The sequence below is a fragment of the Dromiciops gliroides genome, chromosome X (assembly GCF_019393635.1).
Source record: "Dromiciops gliroides isolate mDroGli1 chromosome X, mDroGli1.pri, whole genome shotgun sequence".
In the NCBI taxonomy this organism is placed as follows: domain Eukaryota; kingdom Metazoa; phylum Chordata; class Mammalia; order Microbiotheria; family Microbiotheriidae; genus Dromiciops; species Dromiciops gliroides.
The window spans coordinates 81,816,851-81,838,201 of record NC_057867.1 but is presented as its reverse complement, the minus strand read 5'-3'; the positions used below and the strand labels follow the sequence as shown (position 1 = coordinate 81,838,201).

Genomic DNA, 21,351 nt, shown 5'->3' with positions numbered 1-21,351 from the left:
AAAGGTAATTTCTTTACTCTATCATAATATTCTATATAAATTGTGTTCCCAATCCCACTCTAGGTACTCCTAACACTTGCCATGGGGTACCATCAAGTGTAAGTCTTTTGTGCTGATTAAAGACCTTCATTTTGTCAAATCTATTGGTTTCATTAGTTTCAAGATTGACCCATTTTACAGATGAGGAACCCAAGTCACAGAGAGGACCAGGGACTTCCCCAAGATCACAGGTGGTAAAACTAGCAGGCAAGTTTCAACGTCAGGTCTAATGATTCCAGATCCAGTTCTTTCTACTGTTTCCCCTCCATTGTCTCTGTAGTGTTGAGTACTAGTGTTGAGTACTTACTAGAAGTTGGGAGTTGTACCAACCATCCTCCCTCTCCCCCTGGGTCTCAATTCCTTGAAGGCTGTTGGATGACAGAAGGGGCTCAGGAGGATAAGTTCCCCCCATGAGCTGAGATACTGAAGAAGGAGCTGGACCAGCCAGTATTGGGAGTCATAGGGAGGAGTTTGTGATAAGGCACTTGCACCTGGGTAGGTAGTAGTCTTTAATGGCCAGTTGACAAAGTGGATTTCCATGCTGTCCTACACCAAGGGGCCCCCTTTTATAGGGAGGGGCAAACCAAGCAGACATAAGAGAGACCAGGTATACACATATGCTTCCCTGGGACAGTACTGATAAGGAAATCCCCAAAGCTGTCAAGAATGGGCTAAGGACATGGCAGTATGCCTGGAGGATGCCCATGTGCACATACCTCCCCTTATGTAATGGGGTGAATGGGAGGCCAGGTGCCCTAATGGGGTGAACTGGAGGTCAGATTTCCTTTCTGGCCATACAGCTAAGGCCAAGGCCACCATCCCCTGAATGGACTTGGATTCCTGACAACCCCCAGAGCAGAGGAGGAAAGGGGTGATCTGGGACAGAGGCTGGACTCAGCCTCCTTCGTCCAGGTATTAGGAAACAAAATCAGGCCAGGGGCTGGGAGGGGCATGGGGGCACCCGGGCTTGTCTGCCCCTGACCACACCTGAGCTGTAGGAAACTGAGGGCAATTACTCCTGGAGAACTCCCTTTCTTCTCCCCCCCCCCCCGCCCCGCCCCTGAATGAAGGATTGTTGAGGCAGAGGGTTGGGATCCCCCCAGGCTCCGGGATGCTAAACTACCCACAAAGAGTCTCACCCAGGGCACCCACAGCCCCTGAGGGGACCCAGACATCTAGCCAGGAGCCCCTGGAGGCTGAGAAGAAGGCTTCCTGATCAGACAGCTGCAGGGATAGGGATGAGACATGTGACAAGTGTGGATGACTCCCAGAATAGAAAAATCTCTCCACCGATTCCTACTTTGCTTACAATTTGTACTCTTAGAAATGTTCCCAGAACATGGAGACCTTAGGTGACTCAGCCTCCTCAATAAACATAGACAATAGGTGGTAAAGGGTTAAGGGCGAGCCCAAAGTTGGACCCTATCAAAGGGACAGTGGTGTGTTCTGCTGATCCCAAGGGCTTTGTCCTTGGTAGGTGTGTGACCTCCACCTAAGGATAGATCCTGGGGAGATAGATAAGACCATTGGAGAGAGAAGAAGTGTTGTCTTGACTTTTAGGTGCCCAGCCAATCAGCCAAGCATTTAAGTGCCTGCTGTGTATGTGCCAGGCACTGTGATCAAGGACAAATCCTTTGTACTTTGCATTTTTCACCAGGTCAAAAATAAAGTCTGTCCTAGATTTGTTTTTTTTGTTTTGTGGGGCAATGGGGGTTAACTGACTTGCCCAGGGTCACACAACTAGTAAGTATCAAGTGTCTGAGGCTAGATTTGAACTCAGGTCCTCCTGAATCCAGGGCCAGTGCTTTATCCACGGGGCCACCTAGCTGCCCCCTGTCCTAGATTTGCCATGTTATTGCCTGATTGCTAACAAGCAAGCTTAAGGTCCTTTACCCTTCTCTGTGGAGAATTAAATGCCAAATTCTGGTGTCCCCTGAGAAACCAAGGTTTGGTGGCAAAAGCTGCTTGGGAGGCAGAATTGTATTATGGAAGAAGTTTGGCCACCATGGCATCAGAGGACCTGGGTTCAAATGTTGCCTCTGATGCCTAGTACCTCTGTGCCCCTGGGCACCAAATTCACCTTACTGGGCCTCGGTTCCCCCCCCCCCCCCCCGCTAGGAGGAGACCAGTGAGGTCACCAGAGTGTCCAGGACAGTGTTTGTTCCATTCCGGATGCATATCCCATAGCAACAGCTGTTTGCTTATGTGTCTCCTAGCGCATCCTGTTCTGCAGTCGGCCTCTGTTTCTCTTTCTCAGGCTGTGCCTGTGTCTGTCTCTACATCTCTATGTATGTCTTTGTCTTGTTCTCTCTCAGCATATATGATATATATGCCTGTGTACACACGATAGTTCATAGGTGGTATCTCCTGATATTTTGTGGTCCCTGGTGATTTAGATCTGCTCCCAGCTGGCAGTCCGGGACAAAGCTGCGAAGAAGCCCTCCCCTCCTCCCACCTAGAGATCATAATGGAGGTCAGATAAGGAGGTAGTCTGAGTGCCAGCAATTCAGGATTGCAGGTATCCCTGGCAACCACCAGTCACCATGGCAACCAGTCATTTAGAGCTAGCAGATGCTGCTTTGCTACACATTACAATTTGCCTCTAGAGAGATTATATTCCATTGAAGGTACGGTGCTAACTTGATCTGGATTTCCCCTGGAAAAGGTGTGGGACCCCAATCCTACTCCCTGCCCTTTGAACAAGCCAGAACACAGAGGGCTTCAATGTCTGTTTATGCTTCCTCATTTACATTGATTGGGTGATTCACCTTGATGTAGGAGATGAAAAAAGGGTTAATAGAAAAACCTAAGACCCAAGCTCTAACTCAGATATTAGCTCCAAAAGGGAGTTAGAGCCCAGTTAATGTTTAACTTACACGTCAAAATGCTAGGTTCTCGTACCCACAGTGATCAGCATCCATAACGGACCCAAATGGGTCAGGTCAAAATAACAATAAAGGAAAAGACAAGGGTATAGAAATTCTAAAGAAAAATGATTCTATTTTGAAACTAGCCATGGGAATCAGAAAGAGACATGCACAGAAAAGGCCAAATTTGTCCCCAGATTCACCTTATGACGTGTAACCCCCCAAAACACACCTCCACTGAAAAAGGTACCCACCTCAGGGGTTGGCTTAGGACCCCAGGAACTCCAAATTAGGATAAGCCCTCCCTTGTAACACCCCTAGGTACAGAATATTATAATGAGTAGGGCAGGCCCTCCCTTGTAGCTCCCCAAGGGGGAGATTATTATAATGAAATGGATAATCAATTGATCTATACTATAAATATAACTGTCTTTTCTTTCACTATTCGAGAGATACCTTTCCACTATTCTGGTTCTCTCCCTGTGATCACTCACAGCATTGCAATAAAACTTGGTAAACTGAGTCACTGAGTCTTGTAATTCTTTTGGGATGACACGATCAGTTTGACCCCAAACTTCCTGCCCACATCAACCTCATCTATAATTTACACTGATTGAGCCAAACCAGCTAGCTCCAGCCACTCATACCATGTCAGGAAATTGAGCTCTGCCGGGTTTACATGAGTCCATTCTTTCACATGCCTTCCTGCAATGCTGCTCAGTGTTCTCACAACCCTCCCCACTCTGGCTGTCTGTCTCTGTGCTGAGAACCCTTCTAGTGTGGCCAATCAGGGATCCCTCTACAGCAGTGACATTCTGCCTTCCAAGGTCCCTTTCAGCTCTGGCATTCTGTGATGCTAAGATGATCCTCCCAACCTCTGAGGTTTTCTGTTCCTGAGTCCCTGCCTGCCCTGACATTCCATGTTCTCTGATCTCAGGGAATTCCCAGATCTAACATTCTGTGATCTCGGGATGTTCCTATGTTCCATTGTCATGGGGGAAATAGAGTGGGGGTCCAGGAAAGGGGTAGGGGTCCTTAGGAATTCCTCTTTAAAGAATTCCACCCTCTTGCACACAAATCCAATTAGAATAAAATAATAGTTTATTTAGGGTGCTAGGGAAAGGAAACCAAGAGAGAAATCCTTGGACTTCTTCTCAAGGGGAGAAGGCATAGCACAGAGGCATGGCTCTGAGCTACCTATCTCTTCGAGCAGGAGACAGGCAGGTACTTTTAGAGAGGACTGATGGGAGTGATCATCTGACTGTGGAAAGTTCCCTTATTGGGGGAGGACCTTCCCCCGCTGGTGGTGGCTGGGGGAGTTGGGTGAGGGATGGCTGCAGATCTCTCAAGCCATCTCCCTCCTCCTCATGCCACAAAGGCAGCAGCCACAGCTAATCTTATCTCCCCAGGGGTGGGGGAGACTAGAATGAAGGGTAGTGGTCCTGGAGCTAGCTCAGTCCCTATCCGGTGCCACTTATGTCTTTAGGTCTTTCCTTTGGTTTAGTTTCTCAAGGAGAAGTTTCTTTGATGTACCCCAGAAAACTTCTGGGGTGCTAGGCCCATAACACCATGATCTCTGATCTAAGTGTAACACCACCTGACAAGTGCAAGCTCAGTTTTAAAGTGAGCCTAGAGCTAATATGATGCCCCACCTCAGTCCACATGGTTCAATGTTCTGCAGCTTTAAGGAATTGCTTTTAGATGGAACATTAGGGATTAGGAAAATTCCTAACATTTAGTCAGAAGTTGGACTGTCTGCTTAAACTGACACTTATCCCTGTCTCTATTTTACCCTTGGCCTCTCTGTGGTTGAGGAAAAATTCAAATGACTAGAAACCTTTGTGAAACTAAAAAGCAGATTCCTATAGTGTCTGTGACCAGACAGGTATTAAGAGGGGAAGTTGGAAGCAGCAGACCTCTTCTTGGAACCATCCTTAGGCCTGAAGGAGGCAGGTGCACTGGTGGCACCAGCCTGGGTTTTCTACTCTGAGATGCTCATAGAGCCAGTGTCCATCTTTGATATTTTTCTTCTCTGCCAGAGCTCAGTCCTACCTCCTCTTCCTCCTGTTGCTGGTTGACCCTGCTCTTTAAGTCTACTTCTTCCTTTGTCTTCCAAATTCTCTTCCTCCCTTCCTCCCCAACCCCTCCTTAGGAATGCAAGCAATTCAACATAAGTTATACATGTGTAGTTATGCAAAGCATTTCCACATTAGTCAGATTATGAAAGAAAACAGACAAAAAGTCCTTAAAGTTCCTTTTAAACTCAGACATTGTCTGTTCTGTGGATGGAGAAAAAGAAGCCAGTCTGGACCTTTTCTTTTCTTCAAAGGCACCTGTATTGTCAGGGCTGTGAGAAACTCATTCAGCCCCATTCTGTGAGAATGCTAAAGTTGTCATTGTGCCATTTGAATAGAGGCCAGGGCTTCTAATAAGGAGAAAGGTCCTAATAAGGGCCTGGTTTTGATGTAGGAGGTGAAAAGGGGGTTAATAGGAAAAACCCAAGACTCAAGCTCTAATTCAGATATTAGCTCCAAAAGGGAGTTAGATCCCAGTTAATGGATAACTTACAAGTCAGGATGCTAGGTTCTCTTACCCACAGTGATCAGTACCCATAACAGGACTGTGAGAAAATGGGTAGTTGTCTCCTCTCAATGAGGATATAACAGTCAATCATACCCCTCCTGACCTCCTTGTAGGACAAAGGTCTCAGATCCTTTCCTCCCACTCGGGCAAACAAAATCACATGGTTCTAGGAGCCTGAGCTGGTCTCAATTAGGTCAATAATTAGGGTTGGGAATACTGCATTCCGATTAGCTAGTCTTTGCTGGGAGATTGTAACCCTTGAGTAATCAATTAAAGGGGAGGGTCTATTCGCGATAGGGAGTAGGGGATAAAATAAGACACAAGATAGGGTATAGAAATCCTACTGAAAAATGTGAAACTAGCCATGGAAAACAGAAAGAGACATGTGCAGAAAAGGCCAAATTTGTCCCCAGATTCACCTTATGACGTGTAAACCCCCAAAACACACCTCCACAGGAAAAGGTACCCGCCTCAGGGGTTGGCTTAGGACCCCAGGAACTCCAAATTAGGATAGACACCCCCCCTGTACCTCCCCAAGGTGGAGAATATCATAATGAGGACAGGCCCTCCCCTGTATCTCCCCAAAGTGGAGATTATTATAATGAGACTGATAATCAATTTATCCATACTATAAAAATAACTGTCTTTCCTTTCCTTATTTGAGAGACACCTTTCTACTTTTCTGGTTCTCTCCTTGTGGCCACCCACAGCATTGCAATACAACTTGGGAAACTGAGTCACTGAGTCTTGTAATTCTTTTGGGATGACCCACGATCAATTTGACCCCAAATTCCATCCCACATCAGTTTGAGTGCTGGATTTGAATTATAGAAGATCTCAGCCACACACACAGGGGGTCACTGTGTGACCCTAGGGAAGTCACTTAATCTCTCTGTGTCTCAGATTCTTTATCTACAAAATTGAGAGGGAAACTAGATTTCCTGGTCCCTAAATGTTATGGACCGAGCACCCCTGAAGTTTTCTGGGGTACATCAAAGAAACTTCTCCTTGAGAAATTAAACCAAAGTGATGTAGGAGGTGAAAAAAAAGGTTAATAGAAAAACCCAAGACCCAAGCTCTAATTCAGATATTAGCTCCAAAAGGGAGTCAGATCCCAGTTAATGGATAACTTATGTTAGGTTCTCATACCCATAGTGATCAACATCCAGAACGGACCAGAACGGGTCAGGTCAAAATAACAATAAAGGAAAAAGACAACCTATAGAAATTCCAATGAAAAATTATTATATTTTGAAACTAGCCATGGAAAACAGAAAGAGACATGTGCAGAAAAGGCCAAATTTGTCCCCAGATTCACCTTATAACGTGTAAACCCCTAAAACACGCCTCCACAGAAAAAGGTACCCACCTCAGGGGTTGCCTTAGGACCCCAGGAACTCCAAATTAGGATAAGCCCTCCCTTGTAAAACCCCTAGGTGGAGAATATTATAATGAGAAGGACAGGCTCTCCCCTGTACCTCCCCAAGGTGGAGATTATTATAATGAGACTAATAATCAATTTATCCATACTATAAATATAACTGTCTTTCCTTTCCTTATTTGAGTGATACCTTTTCACTATTCTGGTTCTCTCCCTGTGGTCACCCACAGTATTGCAATAAAACTTGGGAAACTGAGTCACTGAGTCTTATGATTCTTTTGGGACCACTCACGATCAATTTGACCCCAGATTCCAGCGTACATCAAAAGGACAGACACACCTAAAAGATAAGTGGCACAGGATTGGGACAGAGTTAGCTCCAGGACCATCACCCTTCATTCCAGTATCCCCCACCCCTTGGGGAGATAAGATTAGGTGTGATTGCTACCTTTGTGGCATGAAGGAGACAGAGATGGCTTGAGAGATCCAGAGCCACCCCTCACCGAACTTCCCCCAGCCACCACCAGTGGGGGATGGTCCTCCCCCAATAAGGGAGCTTTCCACAGTCATAATCATCCCATCAGACCACTATGGTCCTGTTTGGGGCAAACTGCCTCAGTTTACCCAAATAACTCGAGGAGACCACCAAGTCAAGCAGAGACAGATTTATTACATTCCCGCGGGAATGGGCAAACTCAATAACTGAGTCGCAATAGCTAATACATGCCTTGACATTTTATAGGAATGTTGGTCAGAGAGGAAGTCCCCACGCACACTAGGGCGAGCTCACAATCTAACATCCAATCCTGTCTCACCCAGGGTGCGTGTTTAGCTCGTGATCAGCGTGTGGAGACATGCATATGTGTTCCAGGAACAAGGGGGAAAAGGGGAAGGGGAACAAGGTCAAACCAAAGGAAGAGGGAACAGGGGAGTGACAGTCAGATGTTTCAGATCTGACAGTTCCCACTGACTCCCCTATCCCAGCCCCTATCTCTAAAGATATTTAACTTGAATAACAGCAAGAGTCACTCGGTCATTTTGCAGTGGTGTTACTTTTAGAAGGATGAGGGTTAAAATTTATCTTCGGCTATGTTGGGAAATCAAGGAAATAGAATAAAGAATAATAGAATAATCCATTGTTGGGAACCTAGGGTCAAGGGGATTCTGCTCTGAGAAAAAGAGACATGTCACTTAACATCTGGTCTCAACTTAATTGCCGAATCCTATGCCGAGCCTTGTCCTTTCTTCTTGAGTCTCGAGTATTGAATTGGTGGGCAAACTCCCTGACCCACTCAACTGGGACTGGGGTTCTGACACATGATGGATTCCAGATAAAACTAAGATGTAGCTGACAAGTGGGGAGACTGAGCAGAAGGAAAAATACTATTAATTGGCAATAAAACTTAAAGGAGACAGTGAGAATTTGACAAGCAATAAACTTTTAAACTAACTATACTGGGGCAGGGCTGGGTATCTTCCAGACCCCATCCTCAGAGTTTAATCTGACTCAAATCCATAATCATCTCATACAGTCCTCTATAAAAGGATGTGCCTGTCTCCTGCTCAAGGAGATAGGTATCTCATAGAGCCATGCCTCTGTGCCATGCCTTCTCCCCGTGAGAAGAGGTCCAAGGACTTCTCTCTTGGTTTCCTTTCCCTAGCGCCTAAATAAAATAATATCTTATTATAATTTGATTTGTGTGCAAAAGGGTAGAATTCTTTAAAGAGGAATTCCTAAGAACCCCTACCCCAAACCCCCACCAATTTCCCCTATAACAGTAAGGTCCCTTCCAGCTATTATGGGCCCAGAGCACCCCCAGAAGTTCTCTGGGGCACATCAAAGAACCTTCTCCTTGAGAAACTAAACCAGAGGACAGACATGCCTAGAGAGATAAGTGGAACCAGATCAGACTGAGCTAGCTCCCAGACTCCCACCCTTCATTCTAGTCTCCTCCACCCCTGGGGAGATAAGATTAGGTGTGGCTGCTGCTTTTGTGTCCTGAGGAGATGGCTTGAGAGATCTGCAGCCGCCCCTCACCCTACTCCTCCAGCCACCACCAGTGGGGGATGGTCCTCTATCATTAAGGGAACTTTGATGGTCACCCCCGTCAATCCTCTATAAAAGTATCTGCCTGTCTCCTGCTCCAGGAGATTGGTATCTCAGAGCCATGCTCTGTTCCATGCCTTTCTCCCCATGAGAAGTCCAAAGATTTCTCTCATGGTTTCCTTTCCCTTCCCCTGACCTTAAATAAACTACTATCTTATTCTAATTGCTTTTGTGTGCAAGAGGGTGTAATTCTTTAAAAAGGAATTCCTAAGTACCCCTAACCCCTACCCCAAACCCTACCCTACCCCATTTTCCCCATGACATAACCTGGCGCCCAACATGGGGCGCCAAAACTATATGGGGGAGAAAGCATGTGGGTCCTTAGGATTCCTCTGTAAAGAATTACACTCTCGCGCAAGTCCTATTTAGGAATAAAAGAACAGGTTGATGGGGGTACAAGAGAAACTGGCCAGGAGGAAGGTTTAAAAAAACACTTTCTTCCCCAACTAGCTTGGGGAGTGCCCTTTTATAGGGCTAAAATGGCGTGGGTAAAATGTCCCTTATTGGGTGATGGGTTGGAAGGAGTCTGTCGGTGGGTCGTGGGCAATCTGGTGACGGTCCTTAACTCCATCCTGGTGGGTCCTAGCAGTCTGCTGGGGGGCGGTTTCTTTGTCCTCTCCTGGTGCAGCCACACCTAACAGGATTACCTCATCGAGGTGGGGAGGAGGACTGAAATGCAGGGTGGTGGTCCTCGAATTTGCTTAGTTCAATCTGGTGCTACTTATCTCTTTTGGGTGTGTCCGTCCTTTGGTTGTGCTCAAGGAGAAGCTTCCTTGATCTCAGGGGAAAAACTCCTGGGGTTTCAAGGAAAAAGTTCCTTGACCTCCTCAGAGAACTTCTGGGGTAACTGGGGCCCATAATACTCCCATAATGCAGCTACAAAATCTATGAGCCTTTCATCATCTAATTATCCAGTTCACCCTCCATCCCCACCCCCAATGCAAACACAGGTGCATGGGGCCTGCATTATTTGTGTTGGGAAGAAGAAAAGCGTTCTGGTGTCCCTGAAGTCGTCGATGTGGTCAAAAATATCCCGATCCAAATCTTGGTTGATTCCAGAGTCCCCCGGTCTGTCTGGGGCATGAGCCATCAGTATTTACATGCTCATTTAGATCTGCTAATGGGAGGTTGTTTGAAGGAGCCTGCCCAGCACACCTGCCCGCAGAGCTGCTCCTTTGTGAACAAGGGGTGGGTAGGGAGCAGAAAGAGGGAAGAAAGGGGCAGCTAGGTGGCACAGTGGATAAAGCACTGGCCCAGTGGATAAAGCACTGGCCCTGGATTCAGGAGTATCCGAGTTCAAATCTGGCCTCAGACACTTACTAGCTGTGTGACCCTGGGCAAGTCACTTAACCCCAATTGCCCCGCACAAATAAATAAATAAATAAACAAACCAACAAACAAACAAAAAAATGGGGGCAGCTGGGTGGCGCAGTGGATAAAACACTGGCCTTGGATTCAGGAGTACCCGAGTTCAAATCCAGCCTCAGACACTTGACACTTACTAGCTGTGTGACCCTGGGCAAGTCACTTAACCCTCATTGCCCTGCAAAAAAAAATAAAATAAAATAAAAAATAAATAAAAAGAAAGAGGGAAGAAGTCCCATTGAGAGTCTCTGGGAAGAGAAAATTGCCTGGGCTGATTGAGAGAAGCAGCAGGAAGCAGCCTTGGGGAAAGGCTTGAGATCTGGAGAGGAGGAGGGACTGGGCAACTTCATCCCTGTGAGTGGCAGCCCAGGCTGGTGGTACAGTTGGGAGGGGGGAAGGGCTGGGAGGACAATGAGGCTCTTCAGAGGCAGCCTAGGGTCATGGGATCTTCCAATCACAGACCCACAGAGTTGGAGAGGACTGCAGATGCCTGGCTCCTGCCCAGGCCGGAGCGCCAGCAGGAGCGCCAATCCCCTGTACAACATTCAGGACTCAAGAGCATCCAGCCAGGGCTGGAGAACTAAGTCCTTTCCTCCTGAGGCAGCCTTTTCCACTTTGGGGCAGCTGCCTCATGGAGGGAGAGCAGTGACTTCAGCCTGATCCCCCTCCCTCCTCCCACCTAGAGAGAGTACTCACAGCCTCTCAATCCTCCCTCCCCATCCCCACCATAGAGGGCTAGAGGTCTCCTCTCTGGGTATCAGGGCAGCCTGTCCACAGGGATCCATTCTAGAACCCAGTCCTGAAAGGGATGTCAGAGGGGAGTCTGGAACCCCAGAGAGGCCACATGAATTGTCATGGTCACCCAGGTGCCTAGAACCTTAGAAAGTCAGAGTCAGGATTCTAACCCAGACCCTCTGACTCCACATGGAAGCTGTCACTTTGATGCAGGCAGGAAATTTGGGGTCAAACTGATCCTGTTGTCCCAAAAGAATTACAAGACTCAGTTTCCCAAGTTCTATTGCAATACTGTGAGTGATCACAGGGAAAGAACCAGAAAAGTGGAAAGGTCTCTCTCAAATAAGGAAAGGAAAGACAGTTATATTTATAGTATGGATAAACTGATTATCAGTCTCATCCTAATTTGGAGTTCCTGGGGTCCTAAGCCAGCCCCTGAGGTGGGTACCTTTTTCAGTGGAGGTGTGTTTTGGGGGTTTACACGTCATAAGGTGAATCTGGGGACAAATTTGGCCTTTTCTGCGCATGTCTCTTTCCAATTCCCATGGCTAGTTTCAAAATATCTTCATTTTTCATTAGAATTTCTATACCCTTGTCATTTTATCATTGTTATTTGACCTGACCCATTATGGTCCCTTATGGGTACGGATCACTGTGAGTATGATAACCTAGCATAATTTATCCATTAACTGGGGTCTAACTCTCTTTTGGAGCTAATATCTGAATCAGAACTTGGATCTTAGGTTTTTCTATTAACCCCTTTTTGCCTCCTACATCAACTTCAGGGAGGGGAGGAAGAGGTAAATAGGCTTCAGCAGTGTCCAGATAGACAGGATCTATCTACATGGGAAACCTTGGCCAGGAACTGCACTGGGGAGGGGGAAGTGCAGGCCCTCATCTCTGTGACAGCAGATCTCACCAGGGTTCCGTCCAGGACCCCAGGCTCAGAGGTCAATCAGGCCAGGCAGGGAGGTTGCTGGTAGAGTGGTTCAGGCGGGGGCTATCAGGGCTGGTCCCAGGCAGCCTGGCAGCTCAACCCTGGCTTAATGAATGAGCCAGTGACCTCCAGAGAGCCCTGTCGGGGAGAGTATGGAAGGAAAATTGGAAGTTCATTGCTCTAAAGAGGAGGAGGCCCTTGGACATCATCTCGGCCCCAGAGAGAAAGAGGAGCTTGTCGAGGGGGTACACAGAATATTCAGCAAATAACGATATGATCCCATCCAGTGCTATACACTGGGAGAAGGAAAACGGATCTCTTGATTTCAGTTACAATGAGAATATGCAGTAGAATTTATTGCATTTCTCATTGAGTAAGTGGCATGGGAAGGTTTCTTGAGAAGCCAAGGGGCCTGAAAAGGTAGGGACCCCCTGCTCTGAACCAACCGCCTGAACCTTGCCCAGAGGACGAGGGACATGGAGCCCAGCCCTGACTCCCAACACTTTCTGCTACACTCAGCCCAGGCCAGGTTCCTGCTTCCTTCTCACTTCCTACAGGCAAACACAAGCTGGTAGGCTCCCCCCTTCGGACCTCTCCTCCTAGCACACACAATCAGGCCGTGTCTCCAGCAGGACACAAGCAAGGGAAGCCACACAATTTCTCCTGAGGGTAAAACCACATGGCAATCCCCAGAAAGGTCAAAATCTCTAAAGAGGATCTAGTCTGGGCATTCTTCCCCTCTCTCTTTCTTCTTTTGTCTCTCTCTTTTTTTTTACTGTATTAATTAAAACCCGAAGTTATTGTTTATTTGTTAACATTCTTTTTATTTTCAGTTTCAAATTCTCTCTCTCCTTTTCTCACCTCCTCCAGACACTTCTGTTTTATGGGTGAGCTCATCCTTTTCAAATTTATAGTTCTGATGATTAACTGCATATTTCCCTCTATCCCATTTTCTTTTTATAATCAGATTTTATTTTGTTTTTTCCAATTACATTTAAAGATACTTTTCAAAATTCGTTTTTGGAAGATTTTGAGTTTCAAATTTTTCTCCCACCCTCCCTTCCCTCTCTATTCCTGAAGGCAGCGAGCAATCTGATATAGGTTATACACTCCAATCATGTTAAACATAGTTCCATATTAGTCATGTTGTGAGAGAACAATCAGAACAAAAGGACAAAAGCACAAGAAAGAAGAAATAACACCTTCTTAATGGTGGTGGCAGTGGCGGTGGGGTAGTCCCCTCTAGACTGCCAGCTCTGCAGGGCTGGCTCCCTGATGTTTTCCTGGGAGTCCTGGGCCTTGTCACAGGTATCCCTTCCTGTGTGCATTGTCATCCCCAATTAGAGTGGGAGCTCCTTAAGAGCACTGATTCTTTATCTCTTTGTAATGGCAGCTTTTAGCATGGTTATTTTCATACAGTAAACACTTATCCAGTGCTATTCATTCATTCATTCATTCATTCATTCAGTTTTAATAAAACTACTTGTGTTTTAAGCCTTGGGAGCCTGGATGCCTGTCAGGAAAGCTGACATCTACCAGTGGGGATTGGAGTTGATTGTCAGATGCTGAAGTTCCCATATTATCTGGAGGGGTGGGATTGGGGGGATTGAAAGATCTTTGCAGGTATTTACATCCTTCATTACAAGACCAAGGGTCATTCTCCTATGACATCCTTTGGTGACAGGCTAAACCCAACAGAGACTCAAGTTTCAAGAGGACTGGGCGGGGGTGGGGGGGGTGTAGCTGGGTGGCATAGTGTATAAAGCACTGGCCCTGGATTCAGGAGGACCCGAGTTCAAATCTGACCTCAGACACTTACAAGCTCTGTGACCATGGCTATTACCAGTTGTCCTGATATATATCTTGCCACTGGCCCCAGATGGCTTTGCAAGAGTAAGGCTGGGGACTTTGCCAAATCCAAATCACTGCAAGTCATGACATCACCCTGATGTCGTGGTCTTCTCTGAGAATGAAGAACAAACAACAACACTCTGTGATGTCTACCTTTATATGATGCCATGGACTTTTATCTGTGGGGTTTTCTTAGCAAAGATACTAGAGTGGTTTGCTATTTGCTCATTGTCTCATTGGCCTGAACCATGGTCTCCATCCCTCTCCAACTGATACACTCCATTCTGAACAAAGCCATCTTTGCCCTTTGAGGTAAGACCAACATTGTCCAATGTATGGTGTGTATCTGTGGCCTTAGTTCTCTCTCTATCCAGCCGTTACTTTCAGCCTTCACTGGATCCACAGGATCATATGACCCAAGAGATGGGGGCAGCTAGATGGTGCAATAGATAAAGCACCGGCCCTGCATTCAGGAGGACCGGAGTTCAAATCCGGCCTCAGACACTTGAAACATACTAGCTGTGTGACCCTGGGCAAGTCACTTAACCCCCATTGCCCCGCAAAAAAAAAATATGATCCAGGAGATGACCTGGAGATGGGAGGGACCTCAGAGACCATCTAGTCCAATGTTACAGAAGGGATTTACCCAAGATCATACACGAGAATTTAGATAGCGATATCAGAGGTTATCTATCCAACCTACTCAATTTATAGATAAGGAAACTGGGGCCCAGACAGAAGTGACTTGCTTAAGGTCACACATAGGAATATAGATCTGGGACTGAAAGGGATATCAGAGGCTAGGTAATGAAACCTCACTTTACTGGTCTGGGAACTGAAATGTAGAGACCTTAAGTGACTTGCTCAGTGATGCACAGGTCATCAGTGACAGAGGCAAGATTTGAGCAGTATTCGACCTGTTTCTGTCCCTCCCTTTCTCTGTATCTCTGTGTCTCTCTGTGTCTCTGTGTCTCTCTTCCTCTCTCTGCCTGTCTATCTTTATTTCTGTCTGTCTCCCTTTGTCTCTCTCTCTCTGTGCCCTTCTCTGTCTGTCTCTGTGCCCCTTTCTGTCTACCATTATTTTAAACAGAATTTTTCTATCTCTTTCTGCTCGGCTTTGTTGGTTACATATAGAAATTTTGATGATTTATATGGGTTTGTTTTATATTCTGCAACTGTGATGAAGCCATTCATTATTCTGAATAGCTTTTAGTTTATTTTCTAGGAATCTGTACATATGCTATCTGCAAAGAGTGAAGTTTTTGTTTCCTCATTGCCTATTCTGATTCCTTCCATTTCTTTTTCTTCTCTTATTACTACAGATAACATTTCTAGTATATTACTGAATAGTGGTTATAATGGGGATCCTTGCTTCATGCCTAATCTTATTGGGAAGGCTAGATAAGCTAGAAAGCTTATCCCCATTACAGATAATGCCTGTTGATGGTTTTAGATAAATATCACTTACCATTTTAAGGAAAGCTCCATTTATTCCTATGCTCTCTAGTGCTGGCCCATGGGGGAGGGAAGGAATGGGGAAGGGGCCCTTAGATCATAGATTGTTAGAGGTGGGAGGATCCTTCTGTGAAAGTGAGGTGCTTCATTGATTATCCCTCCCACTTCAAAGTAGGTGAATATCTTCCTTAGGCAAGAACAGTTATTAATTGAATCACTCAATCTGAACCAAGTGTGGACAGGTCAAGTATATATTTCCTGGAGTGAAAAGCACTGTCTTAAAAGATTTGGTCATGCCTTTAGGAACTGGTGTGATAACGAGGACCCATCCCAAAAAAGGTAGAGATTCCTAGGGTTTGGAAGTAGAGAGGAAGGAGCAGAGTCAAAGCAAACTGAGCCCAGAGCTGGGTCAACCAGCAGCAGGAGAAAGAGCAGGTAGGTTTGAGCTCTGGCAGAGAAGGAAAATATCAAAGATGGACACTGGCTCTATGAGCATCTCAGAGTAGAAAACCCAGGCTGGGGCCACCAGTGTACCCACCTCCTTGAGGCTTAAGGATAGATCCAAGAAGAGGTCTGCTGCTCCCCTAACTTCCCCTCTTAATACCTGTCCAGTCACTGACACTATAGGAATCTGCTTTTTAGTTACACAAAGGTTTCTAGTAACCTGAATTTTGTGTCAACCATAAAAAGGCTAAGGATAAAAAGCAGACAGATATATGTCAATTTGAGAGCCCAACCTCTTCCTACATGTGAGGAATTTTCTTAACTGGCAGTTTCTTCTAAAAGAAATTCCTTAAAGCTACAGAAGAGGGAGCCATGTGCACTTAGATGGGGCATTGTATTAACCCCACCCCCACCCCACTTTAAAACGAGCTCATGCTGACCAAGCAATAGCAGATATTTAAACAATGCAAAAGACAAAGAAGAAAACTACATTAGACTGAAAGGAACCATGAATGGTAAACCAATATCAGGAACAACAAGCTGTTAGGCTCCCAATGCCTTAGCATCCCAATTCATAAGGGAAACATTAACTGACTTACCAGAAGACATAGACAGTAACAGAGCAGAAAAAGGAGACTTTGATATCCCTCTGGAGCAGTGAACCTGGAGTCAGGAAGACCTGAGTTTAAATATGGCCTCAAGGACTTACTAGCTGTGGGATCCTGAACAAGCAATTTCACCTGTGCACCCTAATTTGGAAAGAGGGAGAAGAACATCATGTACCTTACTTGCTTGTTGTGAGGATCAAGTGAGATAATATTTGTCAAAGAAGCAATCACAGAACCTGGAACATAGTAGGTGCTTAATAATGGCTGATTGATTGATGAATAGAGTTTCCAGTCTGGAAGATGACACTTTCTTCTATTGTAATAGCATGCCCAGTTTAGACTCCCAGCAGCCTACACTGAAGGGAGCAAGGGGCAAAAGCAGAAGCACTGAAATATAAAAAAGCAGGCCTTTCAGATTCAGAAGAAACATTCCACACTGAAAAGGTAGGAAGCTTAATTCAGGTGCTCAAGTGCATATGGGTGGCTTTGGAGGGAGTGGGGGGGTAAATCCTTTGTGACTAGTGTTCTTGCCATGTAAAAGCCTTTGCTCCTTAGCAAATCTACTGGCTGATTGTTAAAGGGAAACACAGGAGGGAGGGTCCTTCAATTAGTATAGGAGCAGCTACACCTGGAAGTACCAGTGTGTGATGGGGGAGTCAACTAAGACAAGGGCTGTGCAATAAGAAAGACATGAATAAGCTGGAGAGTGTATACATGAGATGGACAGGATGGGAAAGAGGCTAAAATTCATGCCATCTGAGGAGGAAGAAAACTATAGAGTCTAATCAGTGCCAGGCACAAAGCAAGGAAAAGAAAAGCCAAAGACAATCCCTTTTCTCAAGGACCTCACAGTCTAATAGGGGAGGCAACATACAAACAGCTGAAGTACAAACAAACCATACATAGGATGAATTGGAAATAAACCAGAGAATAGAGGGCAGCTAGGTGGTGAAGTGGATAAAGCACTGGCCCTGGATTCAGGAGGACCTGAGTTCAAATTCGACCTCAGACACTTGACACTTACTAGCTGTGTGACCCTGGGCAAGTCACTTAACCCTCATTGCCCCACAAAAAAACCCCAAAACAAAACAACAAAAAAGGAGGAAGAAGACTGCAAAGTTAGGAGGAAGGGTGTGTTTTGAAGATCTTTGAATTCCAGAGAATTTGGTATTTGATCCTAGAGGTCATAAGGAGACCCTGGAATGTATTGAAGAGGGAGGTATCAAGGTTGCACTTGCACTGCAATAGTCTGAGTTTGAGGTGAAGTCGGGGGTGTGACTGAGGAGACAATTGCAACAGTAAAGTCAAGAGAGCTTGGGAAGAGAATGGATATATGGGTTTGGTGAGAGGGGGCAGTAGGCAAGGGCATCCAAATTCTGAGCCCAAAGGGGTTAGGTGCAAAGTTAATGGGTTTGGTTGTAGACATGGACAGTGTAAAGTGTCTGCTGGAATCCACTTGGAGATGGAGGTAGTTCAGGGGGTTATCAGAAAGGTTATTCTGCAGTTGAAGTATCTTTGGGAATCATTAGAAAGATGATTCAATTGAAATCCCTGGGCCTTGAAGTAGGAAAGCCAGAACTTCTTTTCAGATCTCACTTAGCCATTTGTACGGGCAGGTGCTGCAGAGAACAGATCATGTTGCCACATAAGCTGTAGGGAAGAAGCCTAGCCCTTGTAAATGCCTGTATAGTTAAGGATAATGTTTGGATAATGTTCGGATTTGCTCCTACAAAAATGATACTCCAACACCAAGTGAAGAAAATTAGATTTAATGAGTATTATAGTACAGGAAAAGAGATAGTAGTTTGGCAGCAGCAATAAAGTAAGCAGCCTAACAATGTAACTATTAAAGCAAAAGCAACCACTATGTAGAGATTTAAAGGGAAAATACATCACCAAATCGGGGAAGCACCACCTCCTGAGTCCATTGGCTGGGGGTCCCGGTACAGCCTCCCAGAGTCCCGATTGGGAATATCCCAGGCAGAGCATCCTCTCCATGGGTGAGACTCCAAAGAGGTGGGAGCTTGACTTTAACTTATATAGGACTTTAAACAAAAGTGGCTTGTAGCCACCAAAAGTGGCTTGTATGATGAGCTAATTTTATGATTGACACCAAGTGAGTTCGCTCAGGATCACTGCCAGAGAAGTTGGAATAAACATTTAGTTTCCCAGGACATACTCCTGAGGGGGAGCCAACCCCCCAGGACTACTCCTGGAATTGTTTATAGTCCCCAGGAATGGCTAGTTCCTGGGAACCTTAGGTAGTTAATCAGTGAGATACGCCTAGAAGGGACCTGGCCCGGATCCCAGTAGGGTATCCTCCTTCACATTCCCACTCTTGGTCAAAATAGGGGCAATTTCCCACATTAAGCTATAGCTAGAGTTAGCAGAAAACATCTGGGAGTTCATAGAGGGGGCAAACACAGGTTTGTGAGCTAGGCCTATGCCTGGATGATCTTCTAATATTCATTTACCTTTCAATGCCAAAGCCCATGCAGGAGGGTGCAGGAAGTGCTGACCAGTATGATCCTGCAACAGACACCATCTCTCAAGACACTTTTGTCCTTTGCAAGGAACCTTGAGCCAGCAGCACTTAAATGGAGTTGAACGTGAGAGATTCTACAATGCCACAGGAAAAAAAGCCAAGAAGGAGTGAGCACTGGACACTGAAGCAACTATCAGAGCAGGACTGTTGGCAAAGGAAAAGCCCATCATCTTTGCTTACCTCTGATGTTGTCTCTCTATTTGACTGCAGAAAGGACTGCTGGCCTCATTTCTCTGAATGACTCATGGAAGGCACAGAAAGACTCTGGCTCACTTACCATGTGGACCTTGAAGACAATGGAATGGCAAGACCTGTAGAGATGGAGGAAAATGAAGCAAAAGACCTCAATGAGTTTCAGCTTGGCAAGTAGGCAAGTGGCTATCAGTTCCCCAGGACCTGAATACTAGATGTTTCCCCATCAGACCTCACTTCGGGGCTCTCTTGCTTTAAAAACTAAGCCTCCATGCGGCAGCTAGGTGGTGCAGTGGATAGAGCACTGGCCTTGGAGTCGGGAGTACCTGAGTTCAAATCCAGCCTCAGACACTTAACACTTACTAGTTGTGTGACCCTGGGCAAGTCACTTAACCCCAATTGCCTCACTAAAAAAAAGAAAAAACAAAAAAAACCCTAAGCCTCCCATAATGCCTTGGGCAGATAGGCAGAGGAGTGGCTCATGGTACCTCACTGGCAAGGGCAATGAAATGTCCAATTATGTTGAGGATTCACATGACACTGACACACTCCCATCTTCATCCTCACTACCATCATTGCTACCCACAGGATTGAAACTGTGCATGAACACTTCAGCAAAGGTCCCTCAGGAGAGCATCTGCAGAATCTGATCTGTCTAACCACCTCCTCTACTTGGCAGCCATATTTTCCTTTACAAAACCCATCCTGGAGAAGTGTCTTCCCCAACAGAAATGGTTGGTGGTGATCTGTTTCCAAGCCGATAAGTTACCATATGAAATTTGTTTACAGGAATGCCTCTGAATCTTTAGCAAAGAAAGCTTTTCAGGAAGGAGAAATGCAGAACCTTTGGGGAAAATTCAGGGATCCCGAGACCAAGAGATGCAAGAGTTACCACCTGCAACATCCTGGAAATTGACTTTTGGCCCTTGAATTTCACTTTCATGCTGCCATAATTCAATGGATTGCTTTGGGGATTGGAAGAGTTAGTGTTGACAAACAGAACATTAGATGTATGTGCCCAAGATGGCACAGTAAAAGGCTTGTTCCCTGGCTCTGAGGACTCACAAAAATCACTTCTAAAGTTTGGACCTGGCAAAACAGTCACAGTGTCATCAGTGGCTGCAGCACAAACCCAGGAAAACAAGGGGCCAAACTCCTCTTTAAACTGCCAAAAGACAAATGTTGGGAATTCTACAGGAGTCCAAGGGGTCAGACATCTCCCCTTGGGTGACAGAGATCTTGACGTGGTATCTTACTTCAGGTCTGTCCTAGCCCATGCACCCTTGCTTTCTCCCTCTGAACACTCAGGATACCTGCATCCTGGGCTGTCCAGGGAAAGGGAAGGAAAATTGAAACTTTTCCATTGCCCCTTCCCAAGACACACAAGATTACCTCTGTGCCTCCTGAGAAACTTGGGGTAACTTTGGGGGCGTCTGCCAAGTACTCTAGCAGCATGTGCTGAACAATTTCTTGCAGGACTAGGATTTCAAAAAGGAAACTGAGGCATGGCTTTGAAAATATGAACTTTATAAAAGTTATGAGTCTTACTGCCAGGTTTTCAGATAGACATATCAGATAGATTAAGCTCTGTGTATGTGTGTAAAGGGATTTCCTTAAGTAGAGGAAGTAATTAGGTGCTTTTGTTTTGAGTGAAAAAGAAAAAAGGAATTAACCTTGAGATAGGTGAGGTCAATGGTAATCCTGGGAAGCAAGGGAGTACCTTTTACATCTAAACTTTAATTTTTGCTCACTGAGACTGTGTGTTCTGTGTTTGTATTTTGTGTCTCTGTGTGTGCCTGAAGGCACTCCTTTTGTTATTTATGTTTAAAGTTTAAAGAAAAGCATAATTTCAAAAGATCTCTTTCTGTCTTTTGATTGTGGCCAACAGTGAGAGACAGACAGGGGAGGGGGGCCTTTCCCCCAGTTTATAAAAGTTTGGAGATTTGAAAATAGAAGGAGAGGAGGAACTGTTCTTTTGAGAGCTTCCTTGAAGTAAGCCTCCACCCACCCCTACTCTTTTTGGGGGGAGTGGGGTAGAGCAGCCTCCTGTCCTTAGCTCTGAGCTGAACAGATCGCCGGACCATGCCTCCCATAGAATCTAGCTTAAGACGGCCATAGATTGCAAGGGGAATTCTTAGGACAGGTTAAGAAGTCTCATACATCGTGGGGACTACAAATAGCAAAAACAGCATAGCCAAAGGGATTCCCTTACGTGAGTCAGAGAAAATATTGGGCATACAAA

At 45.7% G+C, this 21,351-nt stretch overlaps 1 long non-coding RNA gene across 1 annotated transcript in view; it reads right to left on the bottom strand.

The window, feature by feature from the left end:
• Window positions 1-18,164: 18,164 nt before the first annotated feature.
• Window positions 18,165-21,351, bottom strand: part of LOC122733806 — a 32,002-nt gene continuing 28,815 nt past the window's right edge. The window contains exons 4-5 of the long non-coding RNA XR_006353973.1: window positions 19,098-19,228; window positions 18,165-18,991 (exon numbers count right to left, since the gene is read on the bottom strand). This is a non-coding gene — a long non-coding RNA (uncharacterized LOC122733806). The remainder of the gene's footprint in view (window positions 18,992-19,097; window positions 19,229-21,351) is intronic.